Source organism: Diabrotica undecimpunctata, chromosome 8, assembly GCF_040954645.1.
Source record: "Diabrotica undecimpunctata isolate CICGRU chromosome 8, icDiaUnde3, whole genome shotgun sequence".
Lineage (NCBI taxonomy): Eukaryota > Metazoa > Arthropoda > Insecta > Coleoptera > Chrysomelidae > Diabrotica > Diabrotica undecimpunctata.
This window is the reverse complement of record NC_092810.1, coordinates 106,898,322-106,912,883: the sequence shown is the minus strand read 5'-3', so window position 1 is coordinate 106,912,883 and position 14,562 is coordinate 106,898,322. Positions and strand designations below refer to the sequence as shown.

Below are 14,562 nucleotides of genomic sequence, written 5' to 3'. Positions count from 1 at the left end.
GAATAGGGGTAGTTACCCGGCTTCGTCCTTGCCCTGGTCTGCGAGTATGATCCCCTGTTTCGAGGAATATTTTTAACACCCGTGAGACGCATGTGTAAGACACAATAAACCGACTACCAATTCTTCGGTAACTCCAACCTTTTTCCGAAGTATCACTGCTTGGGCACATTCATCTCGGGTTAAATTACGTGATTGACGCTCCATAATAAACACAATTAACAATAATCAACAATTAAACAGTAACCGAATAACATTCGTGAACACTTGGAAAGTAGTATATTTATAGAATTAGTACATTTTTTGCTTGTTTTTGTTTTGTTTCAAAAAAAGAACTGTAGCGATAAAACACAGTCAATAAATATAGAGTGTGCGAATAGCATACACAAGGGGCTTGCAAAATATAACATTGCAATGGAAATTTTTATTGACGCTAATAAAATATTTTAATATTTCAAAGTGGTGCGTTAATTTTTTGGAGAAGTGTATATATATATTTTTTTTTTAAATGCAATAAGTGATTTTCAAACTACATAAATAGCCAATGAAAACAACATATTCGACAATGTTGTCGCACTTTTATTAAATTTTTAGTGAACGATCAAATCTTACCAAAAATAGAACAACCATAATGCAGTATCAAATTATAAGGTATTAATTTAAACAAATTTTATAAATTTCAAACATTTTAATTAAAATGAGTTCCTACAACATAATCTAATACGTAGAAAATTAACATCTTTACTGTCACTTTGTATTATCTCTACGATAGAATCAATTGTTTTTCAATTTTAAATTTTTACTCATAGATCGTATTGGGGCATTATTTTCGATAAATAATAAATTAAATTGATTAAAAAGCCAAACCTCTTGTATGTGTTAGTTTTTGTTGATTGTAAATGATTAAAATTTTATGTCAAATAATAATACATTGCATCAACTGTACTAAATAAAAATAAATCTAAAAAAGTTTAAAATGAAGATTGGCGTTGACCGTTTGACGTTTCTTGATATTTTATACCCATTGTCATTATTGTCATTATCAATTGTTATTTATGTGTACAAGAATACATATTTCTTCTGTCATATCTACGCTAAGTACATTGTGTTAGTTTTGGTAGAGCTTTTGTTACTTTCGTTCAAAATGCCACATCAGTTTTCGACCACAGAATATGCAGACATAATATTTGTTTATGGATTCTGTAATGGGAATGGTAGGGCTGCTAGTAGAGAATATCGCAGGAGATTTCCTAATCGTCGAACTCCCAGTCATCCAACATTTGGGTCAGTTTTTAATTATTTGCGAGAAAATGGCACTTTTCCTAGTGGAACAACAGAGCGACATGTAGATGAAGCGCAGGAAGATGACATTATGGACGCCGTTACTATAAACCCTACAATAAACACTAGACAAATAAGTCGAGAACTCAATGTTACTCAATCAAAAGTAAGTAGAGTCTTACAAAAAAATAATCTATACCCATATCACATTCAAATGGTTCAGCGACGACATGCTGGAGATGAGATCGATAGGTTGGAATTTTGTAGATGGATTAACAATAATCGACCAACGCTATACAGGACACTATTTACAGATGAAGCACAATTTACCAGAGACAGGATAAATAATTTACGAAATTCACATGTGTGGGCAGAAGAAAATCCCCAAGCTATTCGAGAACGTCGTTCTCAGTTAAGGTTTTCGGTTAACGTGTGGATTGGTGTCATAAATAACCAATTAGTGGGTCCTCACTTTTTTGATGGTACTTTAACAGGGCAGGTCTATTTGAACTTACTACAAAATATTTTGCCGAATTTGCTTGCCAACGCGAACGTTGCTATCCGAGGGATGTATTTTCAGCATGATAGGGCACCCCCACACTTTTTACTGGCAGTGAGACAACATCTCAATAATGTTTATGGCAACAGGTGGATAGGACGTGCAGGTCCTATTTCGTGGCCTTCAAGATCCCCTGATTTCAATCCCGTTGATTACCATATTTGGGGACGATTGAAGCAACTAGTTTACGCAGTGAATATTAATAACCGACAACAATTAATTGATAGAATTATACATTGTTGTAATACTATTAGAAACGATCCCCAGAGTATCCGTAATTTAATACGTCAATTAACAATTCGGCAACAAAAATGTGTACAGGCTGCAGGGTTCCATTTCGAAAATCTATTTTGAATTATTTTTATTTTGTTACCATTATTGTATCTTCTCCAGTTCTAATTTATGGGTTTATCATAACTATGTACATATTTTTAGTTTTTTTTAATTGTTCTTCGTTATTGTTAGTAGTTACTGTTTTTTGTTGTGCAGTGACTCAGTTTATCATTTCAATTAAAATGTTTGAAATTTATAACATTTGTTTAAATTAATTATGCTGCTCCTACTAATGAGAACATATTCGGAGTTTAAACTCTGTTTTTAATCATACCACCCATTGACTGAATTTCTTACTACCGATAACACTTTTCGGTCCACGCTGAAATATACAGTGTGTAAAAGCCAAATGGAATAAATTCATTATTTAGGTTACTGTACATATTTATAAAAAATCCCGAAACACGTCAAATTTAAATTATAACTTGACATTCTTTAACGTGAAAATGCAACCCCTACCTTTAACCCCCTTAGAATGCACGTATAACCCCAATATGCCCCAATTTTTAAAATAGGAAGTATAAGCTTGTGATATATCGTTTGAAAGGTCTTTTAATTCTCCATTTAAAAATTTTGTCGCTTTAAAGTTTATTAAGATTAATTAAGATAAAACAAATTAAAATCATGTGGTTACCGAAATTCGCTACAATACAATCAAAAACTTAAATGTAATGCAAAACGTAATAAAATGTAGAACACAAAAAAGAACTATGAATGTTAATAAAGTAGATGTTTAAAATGTTCACCGCGAACGTCTTGGCAACATTCCAATCTCAAATAAAACTGTCTTCTAACATTATTTAACATAACAGGCGTGATCGACCTAATCGCAAGCGTTATTCGTTCTTTTTAGTCATTTAAATTAGAAGGTTTAGTTTTGTACACATGGCTCTTCACATATCCCCATAAAAAGAAATCTAATAATGTAAGATCAGGTGATCGCGCTGGCCATTCAATCGATCCTCGCCTCCCTATCCACCGTTTGGGAAATATTTTATCGAGGTACTGCCGGACATTAAGTTGGTAATGTGGTGGTGCTCCATCCTGCTGAAACCATATCGTATTCGCTGGAACTTGAGGGTTTCCTGGATCAGGATATAAATTTGCCAACGTTGAAATGACATTATTTTGAAATAGTGCCAAATAATTTTTGCCATTCAAGTTGCCCTCAATGAAAAAGGGACCAATGATATTGTTTCCTACAATCCCTGCCCAAACATTAACCTTTTGAGGGTATTGAGTGTGTTCTTCTCTCATCCAGTGAGGATTTTCCGTGGCCCAGTAGCATGACAAAGTAGCATTTTGGCGATTAGCATGACCGTTAAGTGAAAAAGTACACTCATCAGAAAACATAACGTCTTCTAATTGGATAATATTGTTATCCAACATGTCCATCATTTGCTCACAAAAAAAAGTTCTCCTATCAAAATCGTCTTCCATGAGCTCCTGGGTAGGTATCATCTTATAGGAATGCAATTTATTTTCTTTTAATATGTTTACTATCGATGTATGGCTAGCATTGAATGTAGTGGATGCCTGTCTAATCGATGTATGTGGATTTTTCTGAAACTCAAGCAACACATCTAATTTGAGTTCTTTACTCAGTGCATTAGCAGCTGCTTTTTTTTATCTGCCTTACATGACCAAACTCGCGAAACAGCTTCTCTATTTTACTTATTGTTCCTTGGGATATAGGCGGTAAATTAGGAAATTTCTCATGAAATAGGCGAGTTACTTCCTGTTGTGTTCGGGTGTTATCTCCGTAACCAATCATTTGTAAAACTGTTATTTTATGCATTTCCGTCAATCTAACAATTTTTCAGAATTGAATTGAACGAACTTTTTACTTAAATTAAAATACTAACAACTGAAATAAAACAATTTACTAAGGCGTGTTAAAATAACGTTGCCACGGAAATTCTTTAAAGTTTTTTAATGGTTACCATCTAAAAACCACATTGCTATGGTTTTTGTTTACTTTTTCATTATCAAGACCTAAACGGGAAATAAGTTTTGAGTATATTTTAGCAAATTTCGGTAACCACATGATTTTAATTTATTTTATCTTAATTAATCTTAATAAACTTGAAAGCGACAACATTTTTGAATGGAGAATGAAAAGACCTTTCAAACGATATATTACAAGCCCACACTTCCTATTTTAAAAATTGGGGGTTGTACCTATCATTCTAAGGGGGTTGAAGGTAGGGGTTGCATTTTCACGTTAAAGAATGTCAAGTTATAATTTAAATTTGTCGTAAAATGAAATCGTACGCTTCCACGGCCAGAGTCAGAATTATAGTTTATTCGTCTTCCGGGTTTGGATCGTGTCATTTGTGAGTGACCCAAAAGTGGGTTCATCTCGACGTTTCGCTACAATTGTATGTAGCTTCTTCAGGAGAACAAAAAAGAAAAAGAAACAAAAGACAGGAAGATGGGTAGTTAGCAACGGTAACTCAGTTACTCAACGCAACCAGAGGCGAATACTAACTACCAAGATGGGCATTTGGTCACAGTAACTCAACTACTCAACGCAGCCAGAGGTGAAAACCAAATGCCAGGACAGGGATTCACGTCCAACAGCTCAGAACACTAACGCGTCGAGAGGCAGGGAGTGAATCCGACGATTACTCCGCTACCGCTCTATTTATAGTCGCGGTGATCTGTCGTGTCGGGACGTATTGGCACACTCCGTGGCGCGAACGTCATGAAGCGCGCGCTGGCCAATCACGTGGCTGCATCGTGGTAGCGGGACCGGACGGCGGCTCTAGACTGGGATTCCAGATGGGAGACAAGTAGTATCCTTCCTCTCGATTGATATTATGTGGATTTTTTCGGATCTCTAGAGATTCGCGGATTTTCCTGGAATAAAAGAAGGGGCTCTTAGAAATAATATGAGTTTTTTCGAACAATATGGAATGACCGGTTTCTTGGCATTGTTCTGCAACTGCAGAATGGGAGAAAAGACCTGATCGAATGCATCTTTGATGCTCTTGAATCCGAGTTTTGACGGAACGACCAGTTTCGCCAATATACACCTGTCCACATGAACAAGGAATAGAATAGACACCACAGGAAGATAGGGGCGGTAATGGGTCCTCAGGAGAGGGTAGATATTGTGAGATTTTCTTGGGTGGTCGAAAAGTGGTCCTGATACCTTCCTTGCGAAGAATTTTGCCAATCCTATCAGTGACACTTCGAATATACGGAAGAAAAGCCACAGGAGTATTACCCGAAGATTCTGAATTTGTCGTCCTAGGGTGTAAAGGGGGATGTAGATGTCGGTGTGTAATATTTTGGATTGTGGACTTGGAGTAACCGTTGGCGACAAGGGTTTTTTGCAGATGGCCAAGTTCTTCTCTAAGGTTGTCAGGTTCAGAAATCGAAATGGCCCGATGGATGAGAGAGTTGATCACAGAATTCTTTTGGGCAGGATGGTGGTGTAATGAAGCATGTAGGTAACGATTCGTGTGAGTCTTTTTTCTATAAACAGAGTGACCCAATCGGCTATTGGGCTTGGAGGTGACTAACACATCGAGAAAGGGAAGGGACCGATTATTTTCTACTTCCATTGTGAATTTTATACTCGGATGTTGTGAGTTAAGATGATCTAGGAAGGGAGAAAGGGTATGTTGACCATGGGGCCAGATGATAAATGTATCATCAACGTAGCAAAACCAGACTTTTGGTTTTAAGGGGTAAGATTCTAGGGCTTAAGACTCAAAGGCTTCCATGAAAATGTCAGCAATGACAGGGGAAAGGGGAGAACCCATTGGTGTTCCAGATATTTGTTTGTAGAAATTGCCTCTAAAAGAAAAATATGTTGAAAGGAGGCATTTTTCCGCAAGATCTGCCAAAATCAAAGACTTGTTATCATTGGTCAAGTGATCTCGCAGAACAACATCTCCTTGACGTGCCGATACGTCCCGACACGACAGGTCACCGCGACTATAAATAGAGCGGTAGCGGAGTAATCGTCGGATTCACTCCCTGCCTCTCGACGCGTTAGTGTTCTGAGCTGTTGGACGTGAATCCCTGTCCTGGCATTTGGTTTTCACCTCTGGCTGCGTTGGGTAGTTGAGTTACTGTGACCAAATGCCCATCTTGGTAGTTAGTATTCGCCTCTGGTTGCGTTGAGTAACTGAGTTACCGTTGCTAACTACCCATCTTCCTGTCTTTTGTTTCTTTTTCTTTTTTGTTCTCCTGAAGAAGCTACATACAATTGTAGCGAAACGTCGAGATGAACCCACTTTTGGGTCACTCACAAATAACACGGTCCAAACCCGGAAGACGAATAAACTATAAATTTGACGTGTTTCGGGATTTTTTATAAATATGTACAGTAACCTAAATAATGAATTTATTCCATTTGGCTCTTACACACTGTATATATTTTAAATTATCATCATAATGTGACAATCTTTTTAAAAGAAGTTTTGTTTCTCTTTTCAAAAACTGTGTCGTTTTTAGTTCCGTGTTGTGTCGTCTTAGTCCTTGTATCGTCTGCTTAACACATTTATAGTTTACTATTTTAATTTTTTAAAATTATTAGCCACCATCGCGCAAGGGTATCTAAGATTATCTTAAATATAAATGAAACTTTAGGGTAACTATATCACCTTGAATATCACTTTAAATTAATTTAAAAAACAAAAAAATCACATTTATAGTTCAATATTAACTGTAAAGCCTAATCATTGAAATATACTAAAACATTCCCGTAAGTTGGGAAAACAGTACATTTCCAGAGCATCGCTCAATAATAAAGTAATTTGTAACCATTGTGCAATTCCAACTCTAAAACTATCTCCTTAAGGTATACATACCAAATTACTCAGTTAAATTGTTCCATATTTGGCGTCATTCTCCAAGCTCTGGCGTATAGATGCGGGCTTTTCCATTTTCTACCGTTTTCCATTACTAAACCGGAAGTATGTCCTGACAAACTTTTTAATTGCGTCGGATGCAACACGATTTGTCTTCATTTGTTGTAATTCTGGTGGCAAACTGCTTCAGAATTGTGCATCGTTCAACTTTGTCACGTACAATATGTAACTCTCATCGGTAGAAAGTGTGGAAATATTTTACAGTCCTTTCTGCATTCCAAAATTAAAACTGTAACAAGAAGTTTTTTATTAGTATTTGAAATTCATAAAATATAGTTTATAACATCAAGATTAAGGATGAAAAGTTATAAACATATCCTAAGGAATGATTAACATTTTACTGTAAATAATTTTTATTTCCATTTTAATTTTTAACATCTAACACAAACCCTTCATCACTTTTATTACACCAAATTAATTTTCAGAATACATTATATTAACCCTTTCCCTGTCCTGTGCATTGCATGTGATACACAGGGATTATTTTTAAAATGTCTGTGCATCATATGTGATGCTCAATCAATAGTTAATTTATAGTGAAATATTTCTTCAAAGCGTATGAAATATATTCATTCGGCTCTGCTAATCGTATCATTTAAAAGTATATTTACGACATCCCTTATGATATTGGCTGTACAGGTCATGTATAAGAGAGGAAACTCGATCTCCATATTACCTCCTGAATACAAAGGTATTTATAATGTGTGCTGTTATTTTAGACTACTATTGAAAAGAAAGTCAACAATGATTTCTAGATTATTTATTGATTAAAAAAATGTATATAAATTCCAAATTTTTCATCACAAAAAAAACTTAAAAATATTTCTATTACTAAAAAATAAAAAGCAAAAATTCAAATTATTTTTCGTGAGTTCCATTGAAACATGGTAGGCAAAATAGTTTCTCGCAAATCCTACATTCCATAGATAATTGTTTTGCTTCTTTTAGAGCTCTTTTTCAATTATGTTCTAGACTTATTTTTTTATAACAACTATTACACCGTCTGCGTTGAATTTTTCCATTTTCTTTGCGTGCAACTTTTCGAATGTGCTTTTCTATTTTCTGCTTGCCATCGATTCCAAGTAAAGATTCCGCCAAACATTTGGTAAATGAAGCTAGTGGCATTGTTTTATTACTATAAAATTTTTTATATAAGACCCAACTATTAACAACTGCAATACTCATACATTCAAAAAGGACTTTCCTATAATACCATTTGACACTTTTACGAGCGGGACTGTAGTAAGAAATCATATATATATATATATATATATATATATATATATATATATATATATATATATATATATATATATATATATATAATAATAATAGTCTCCCGTTTTATACCGCTGTCGCGGCTTTGGGAGTATAGCAGGGTAGTCTGCTATATCTAGGGCCTACGGTATACAAGGAAGGTAACATGGCCAGTGCTACGCTTCAACCGTCTATTATTACCCCTGGTTTTACCCAAGGTACTCATTTTTATTCAGGCTGAGTCGACCTATATATATATATATATATATATATATATATGTATATATATATATATATATATATATATATATATATATATATATATATATATATATATATATATATATATATATATATATATATATATATATATATATATATATATATATATATATATATATATATATATAACGAGTTTATTACAGCTACCGCCGTTTCTCGCAACCTAGTTTCCAACGCTTGCGATCGTTCCAGCCATCTACTTGTAGACCCCTATCTTCCATTGCACCTTTTACTTCTTGTTTCCACGATCTTCTTGGTCTTCCCTTTTTCCTGCGGTTGGTGGGGATCCACTGTAATATTCTCTTTGGCCATCGTTGATCATTTATCCTTTCTACGTGGCCATACCATTTCAGCCTTTTGCATTCTATAGTTTCCAGGACGTCAATGTCTATCCCCATACGCTCTCTGATTTCAGTATTCCTTACTCTATCTCTTCTAGTGAGTTGGCAACATCTTCTCCAATAATTCATTTCCATTGCTTTTATTTTGGATGCGTCATTTTTATTTATTACCCAAAGCTCTGAACCATATGTAGCAATGCTTTCTATGATCCTTTTGTATATCCTAATTTTTGTGTTTCGGGTGATGTGGTTATTCTAAAGTATACTATTCAGTTGACGTATTGCTGAATTTCCTTGACCAATTCTAGTAGCTATATCTTTTGTATTCCGACCATTGTTTGTAATGTTTACACCGAGATATTTATAGCTATCAGTATTTTGAATTTGTTTGCTTCCTAGTTCTAAGTGCTTTCCTTCACCTCCCACTACTACGTACTCTGTTTTTATGGATTAATTGATAAGCCCCACTTAGTATATTCTTCATCTATTTTTCGTAACATGTAGTGGATATCATCTTGATCTTCTGCAAGTATTTCATAGTAAGAAATCATTTGATCTGAAAAGTCTATACCACCTTGTCCACCTTTAATCCTATTATAGTCAAAAACTAGTACGTTTTCTAATTATTTTACCTTTGCGATTTCTTCCCTCAGTTTCCTTCATGTCAGATCCATGGAACGTTGAAACCATGTAAATTATTTCCTTATCTTGATACTTGAATAGTCGAATTCCGTTAGTATTGATTGCACCTATAATTTGTCCTTTGTCTAGTTTTTCTGTTTTGACTTCATTTGGGATACCATTTCGATTAACCCTCATTGTTCTACAGTATTCTGTGTTTTTTTTTTTTCAAAAAAGTGGCTAATGAAATACTTCTGTACCAGTTGTCTGCTACAAGAGTGCGACCTTTGTCAAGTAATGGCTCAGATAAAGAAACATCAACAGATCCGGGTTGGTCTAATCCAGGTAATATTGAAGAGGTACCCTTGTCGCAGTATATGGAGAAATTACATATATATCCTGACATCTCGCATAGCTTAAATATTTCATTTCATATTTATGAGACCTACCGGGATTATATTTTCGAAATAGTACAACTTGATAAAAGCATTTATTTTGTATAATCTATTGTTAGGTTGAGCTGTTAAATTATCACAAACGTGCCAGTTTTTCAGTATCAAAGAGAATCTGTTGTAGCTCATTCCAATTTGGTGAAACATTGGATGGTAAAATAGACTGTCTCGTCGCCAATAATCTTCTATGTTCGGGTATTAGATAAGTCCAGTTACAAGCAGAATAACTAAAAAATTTTTCATCTCGCATAATGTTACATCGACCCATTTCTTCATTCTAGAGGACCTTCTTAGTGTATGTGTTGGCATTTATTGCAGCGCATAACGATTAGTTTTAGTATCCATCAAATTGAGGATTTCATCGTCAAAAAATTGTTGGAATATATCAACAGGATTTACTACATTTCCATCTGTAACTAGGATTCTCTTTTGTAAACCGGAATTACCAGTAAAATTTACTCTCACTCTCTCCTGAAAGTTTTAACTCCACTCAGGGATAGGTTGTGTTGGTGATGGTGATAGGCGTAATTGAATGTCTTCTTTGGAAGACGAACTTGTTGCTGAAGAATCATTTGAACGTTCAGAAGGTACATACTCGTCACTTGAATCACTAAAATTTTTTGGATTATTACTTTCACTCTCTTCACTTGACTCGTAGCTTCTTTTGTTGTGTGAAGGATTCATTTTTATTTTCATTTTTATAATTTTATAGCATTTATAAGCTAGAAAGAGAATAAATTAATAAACTAATAATAAAACAAATACATAATAATTTTAAGTAATGTGAATCACATATGATACTCACATCGTATGAGAAAGAAGCAATTATAAAATTGCTTTGCGTATCACATGTAATTGCCGTTGTAGCCTGCATATCCCCACCGCGTTGAAAAGCGGCTTCCTACGATGGGCGATATTGCGGACGAGCGCGGACCAGCTCACATCGACGCACCGTGGTCCGTTAGTCTCGTCAGTGGTAGCACAGACACGTCTGTGCTGGTGCATCCTATCCATCGAGAGTAGGTAACATCAAAGGTGCGGTATATGCCGTTCTGTAGTGTTGTAAAAGTTGTTTTGCAGTTTTTTTATAAGTTTTTTGCTAAAAAATGGAATGGACAAACGAAGTTATTTTTGATTTTGTAAATTTGTATCAAAATGAACCAAGCTTATGGAATTCTACGGCGCCAGAGCATAAGAACCGGATCGATATATACGATGCATGGAACCGAATAAGATATTAATTAAAGAATAGTTCTATTTCGATTAAAGACTTAAAAAAAAGAGTTAAATTTTTTGAAATAATGTTAAATCAAACAGCACTGTCAAGGACCTACACAGTGTAAATACATTAAATATTGGTACAATTAATAATTATAATTATTAAATTCTGAACTACGTTTCTTTTTCTAAATTTCCTGGTAAAGCCTGGTTTTTATAGAGGAAAGTAATAAGGTTTTGTAATTGATATGGCGAGCTGAGAATATTTTGTAGGTTTCGACTCCGAAGATTATTTTTTCGGTTACTGTTGAAATAGAGACAGTCTACGAGAATATGTTGAACAGTTAGAATATTACCACCATGTGTAGATGTAAGTGGATCTTCTTCTTCTCAAATCACTCTCTTAAATTTCTCATCCAGGACATTCTTCTACGGCCTAGATTTCTGCGTCCTTGGATTTTTCCTTTCCAAGTGGATCTTGGAAAGTTAGTCTTGTATGGCCAATTCTAAGTCGGCGAATTACGATTTTGTGTTTTCGTGTCATAAAAGGAAACTCAAGCTTTTTAACGCATCTCACGAAGCTTGGAAGGAATTTTATTCCAGTGATCCTGCTAAGACATTTGGATGATGTTTTTAAATATGACTCTAAATCTGTATATAGTTGTATGTTTTCAGTCTTCATATTAAAAGACGCGGCTTGTTTTATAAAGAGGTCGGCTGGTTCGTTACCAGGGATTCCTACATGAGACAGTATCCAGATCATGGTTATGGATACTACCAGTGAGATTAAACTATGGAAAGAGTTTTGAATAGCTTAAACCAAAGAATGTACCGTGTACATACTTTTAAGAGAATATATAGACGCTAAAGAGTCTGTATATATTGCTACTTTTTTATATTCTGGTGATAGTAAGTATGTAGCTTGGAGAATAGAGAATAATTCAGCAGTATCTATGCAGCAGAAGAGCGGAAGATTACAATATATAATTAAATCTGTCTTTGAGGTTAGAGCACATCCAACAGTTATAGGACTCTTAGAAGCATATGTGTATACACTTTGGTCAAATTTGTTGTTAACAATTAATTCTTTAAAGGTTTGCCGTAGAAATAGTGGATTTGTCTGATGCTTATTATAATTAGTTAACGAGAGATTAAAATCTGCTATCAATTGATTCTGGAGAGGTTTGGGTGATATTAATATTGGAGTTGTGGCTGAAAGATCGACGTTATTCGAATGTGGTGAGCAATACTGTGGCAAATATAAACTTTATGAGAAGAAGGAGAGTTTGAAAGGTCATTACTTAGTAATTTATAGGCTTGGTTTTTAGGTATTAGCTGAGAATCGGGACGAATATTTTAAAAAGCAATGCCGGCGACGTAGCCAGAGTGAAAGTTCATTAGCTTTTTTGTATAAACTCTCTGCGGGGCTTGACCTGAAAGCTCCAAGGCAGATTCGAAGTGCAGTATTGTGTACAGAATTAAGAAGTTTTAAATCTGATCGGCTAGCTGATATAAAAATGAAACTCCGGATATTTTCGAACGAATAAGACATCTTTAAATCTAAAGCAAGAAGTCTCTGTCTGCACCCAAATGATACTTAGACATCAGATAGAGTTTTTAATATGTTAATTTGTCATGCACTTAGTTTTGAGATCTTTTAAATATCATTTTCAAGTAAGTTTACTGTCAAATGTGAGTCCCAAAATCCGTATACTTTTTACCGCAGATAGAAAAGTATCATTTATGGTAATTTTAGTATTTATAGTACTAGCTCTCCTGCGAGAAAACTAAATGACTTTCCTCTTTTCAACAGAAAAGTTAAATCCACTTACTGCAGTACATTCAAGCGATTGGTCGGTAGCATTCTGAAGCAGTGTGCAAGTGGCAACAGTGTATTTGCCTCGTCGGCAGAATATTATTAAATCATCTGCGTAGAGTGCAAACTTAATTGATTGCAAGCTCAATTTTTTTACATATTATCGTTTAAAACAACTATAAAGAGTTTAGGACGCAATACCGACCCTTGGAGAATGCCATCAGTTTGTTTGAAAGTTCTAAATATTGTGCCATTTTCTTTTACGTTAAAGGTTCTATTTGTTGAAAATTGATGTACCCTTATTCAGACTAACAGATACTAATTTAATAATACTAAGAATTTCGAGTTATAAAAGTTTCATAATGGCAGCGATCCTATTGAACACATTAAACGCTGAGTTGTAATTAACCTACACTCTGTTAGAACAAGGTATTATGTGAGTTAGCTATAATTCCACATACTCTTGAGATTCTTTATAATAGTTTACTTTACAGATTATTCGTTGTTGATATGCAATAAAAATACTGGAGCAAAGATATGACTTTATAAAAAATTTTAAAAATCTTCAGGAAGTTATAAACCTAGAAGATCAAGTTGTATAATGAATGAAGACGATAGATCCATAATGGACATAAAACAAAAAAGGGTAGCTTAAAGGGTTATGCAGAGGAAAATTTTGAAGATGACAACACGGAAACACCCTTAAATTAAATTAATAAATCGATATTCAATAAGAGTTTAAATACAGATAAAATACCACAAAAGTAGCTAATGATTACCTTTGTTGCTCTTCCAAAAAAGTCTAAATTTGAGAAATATTAAATAATCAGGTTAATTTTATTTATTTTCTCAAAACTAACACGTACAACTTGGTTTTAGGGATGCTGTGAGTAGAAGGGAATCACTTTCTGCTGGTTGTGTTGTATTTCAGCAATACAAAGATGTTAACTGTAATCTAAATATATTTTGTTAACTATTAGAGAGCATTTGATTGAGTAAACCACAATCCACTAATAGCTAAGGAGCACTAGTATCAATGACAGAGATTTTAGAATAATTAACAATGTATTGTAAACATCTGTAAACATTGTAAACATGTAGACGTATGTCTAAACTCTCCGTTCGGCTCGCGGAGATAAGAATACAGCCGAGGCAAGAAGGCTCTGCTTGTCGTAAGAGGCGACTAATGGGTAGGAATCGAGGGGTGGAGAGCCGTCGCCTGAGGTGTCGGGTTTGTAGAAACGCACACGGTTGCTTAGGCGACACGGTCACCGGTCTACATTTCTAGTATCCGAGACGAGACTCTCGTGGGATCACTCTACTCTCATTCCAAAAGAGCCTGGCGAGGTTGAACGAGCTGGGCCCGTACATACCTCTCCTGCCCTAGTGTCAGGCCTGGTGTGGGTGCCCCGGCACGTACCCGTCGGGAAAATTCAAGAGTGGAAGAGGGGAGATCCTCGGCGGCGACCTCTCTACGTGCGAGGTGAAAATTCCTCTGCCTGCTTCGCCTATCCGCCCG

At 35.0% G+C, this 14,562-nt stretch overlaps 1 protein-coding gene across 1 annotated transcript in view; it reads right to left on the bottom strand.

Moving 5' to 3' along the window:
• The window catches only part of LOC140447820 (trace amine-associated receptor 1), an 832,360-nt gene that overhangs the window by 543,140 nt on the left and 274,658 nt on the right, over positions 1–14,562 (bottom strand). Inside the window, exon 2 of the mRNA XM_072540699.1 lies at positions 6,997–7,285. The gene's annotated coding sequence lies outside the window, so the exon portion shown is untranslated. The remainder of the gene's footprint in view (positions 1–6,996; positions 7,286–14,562) is intronic.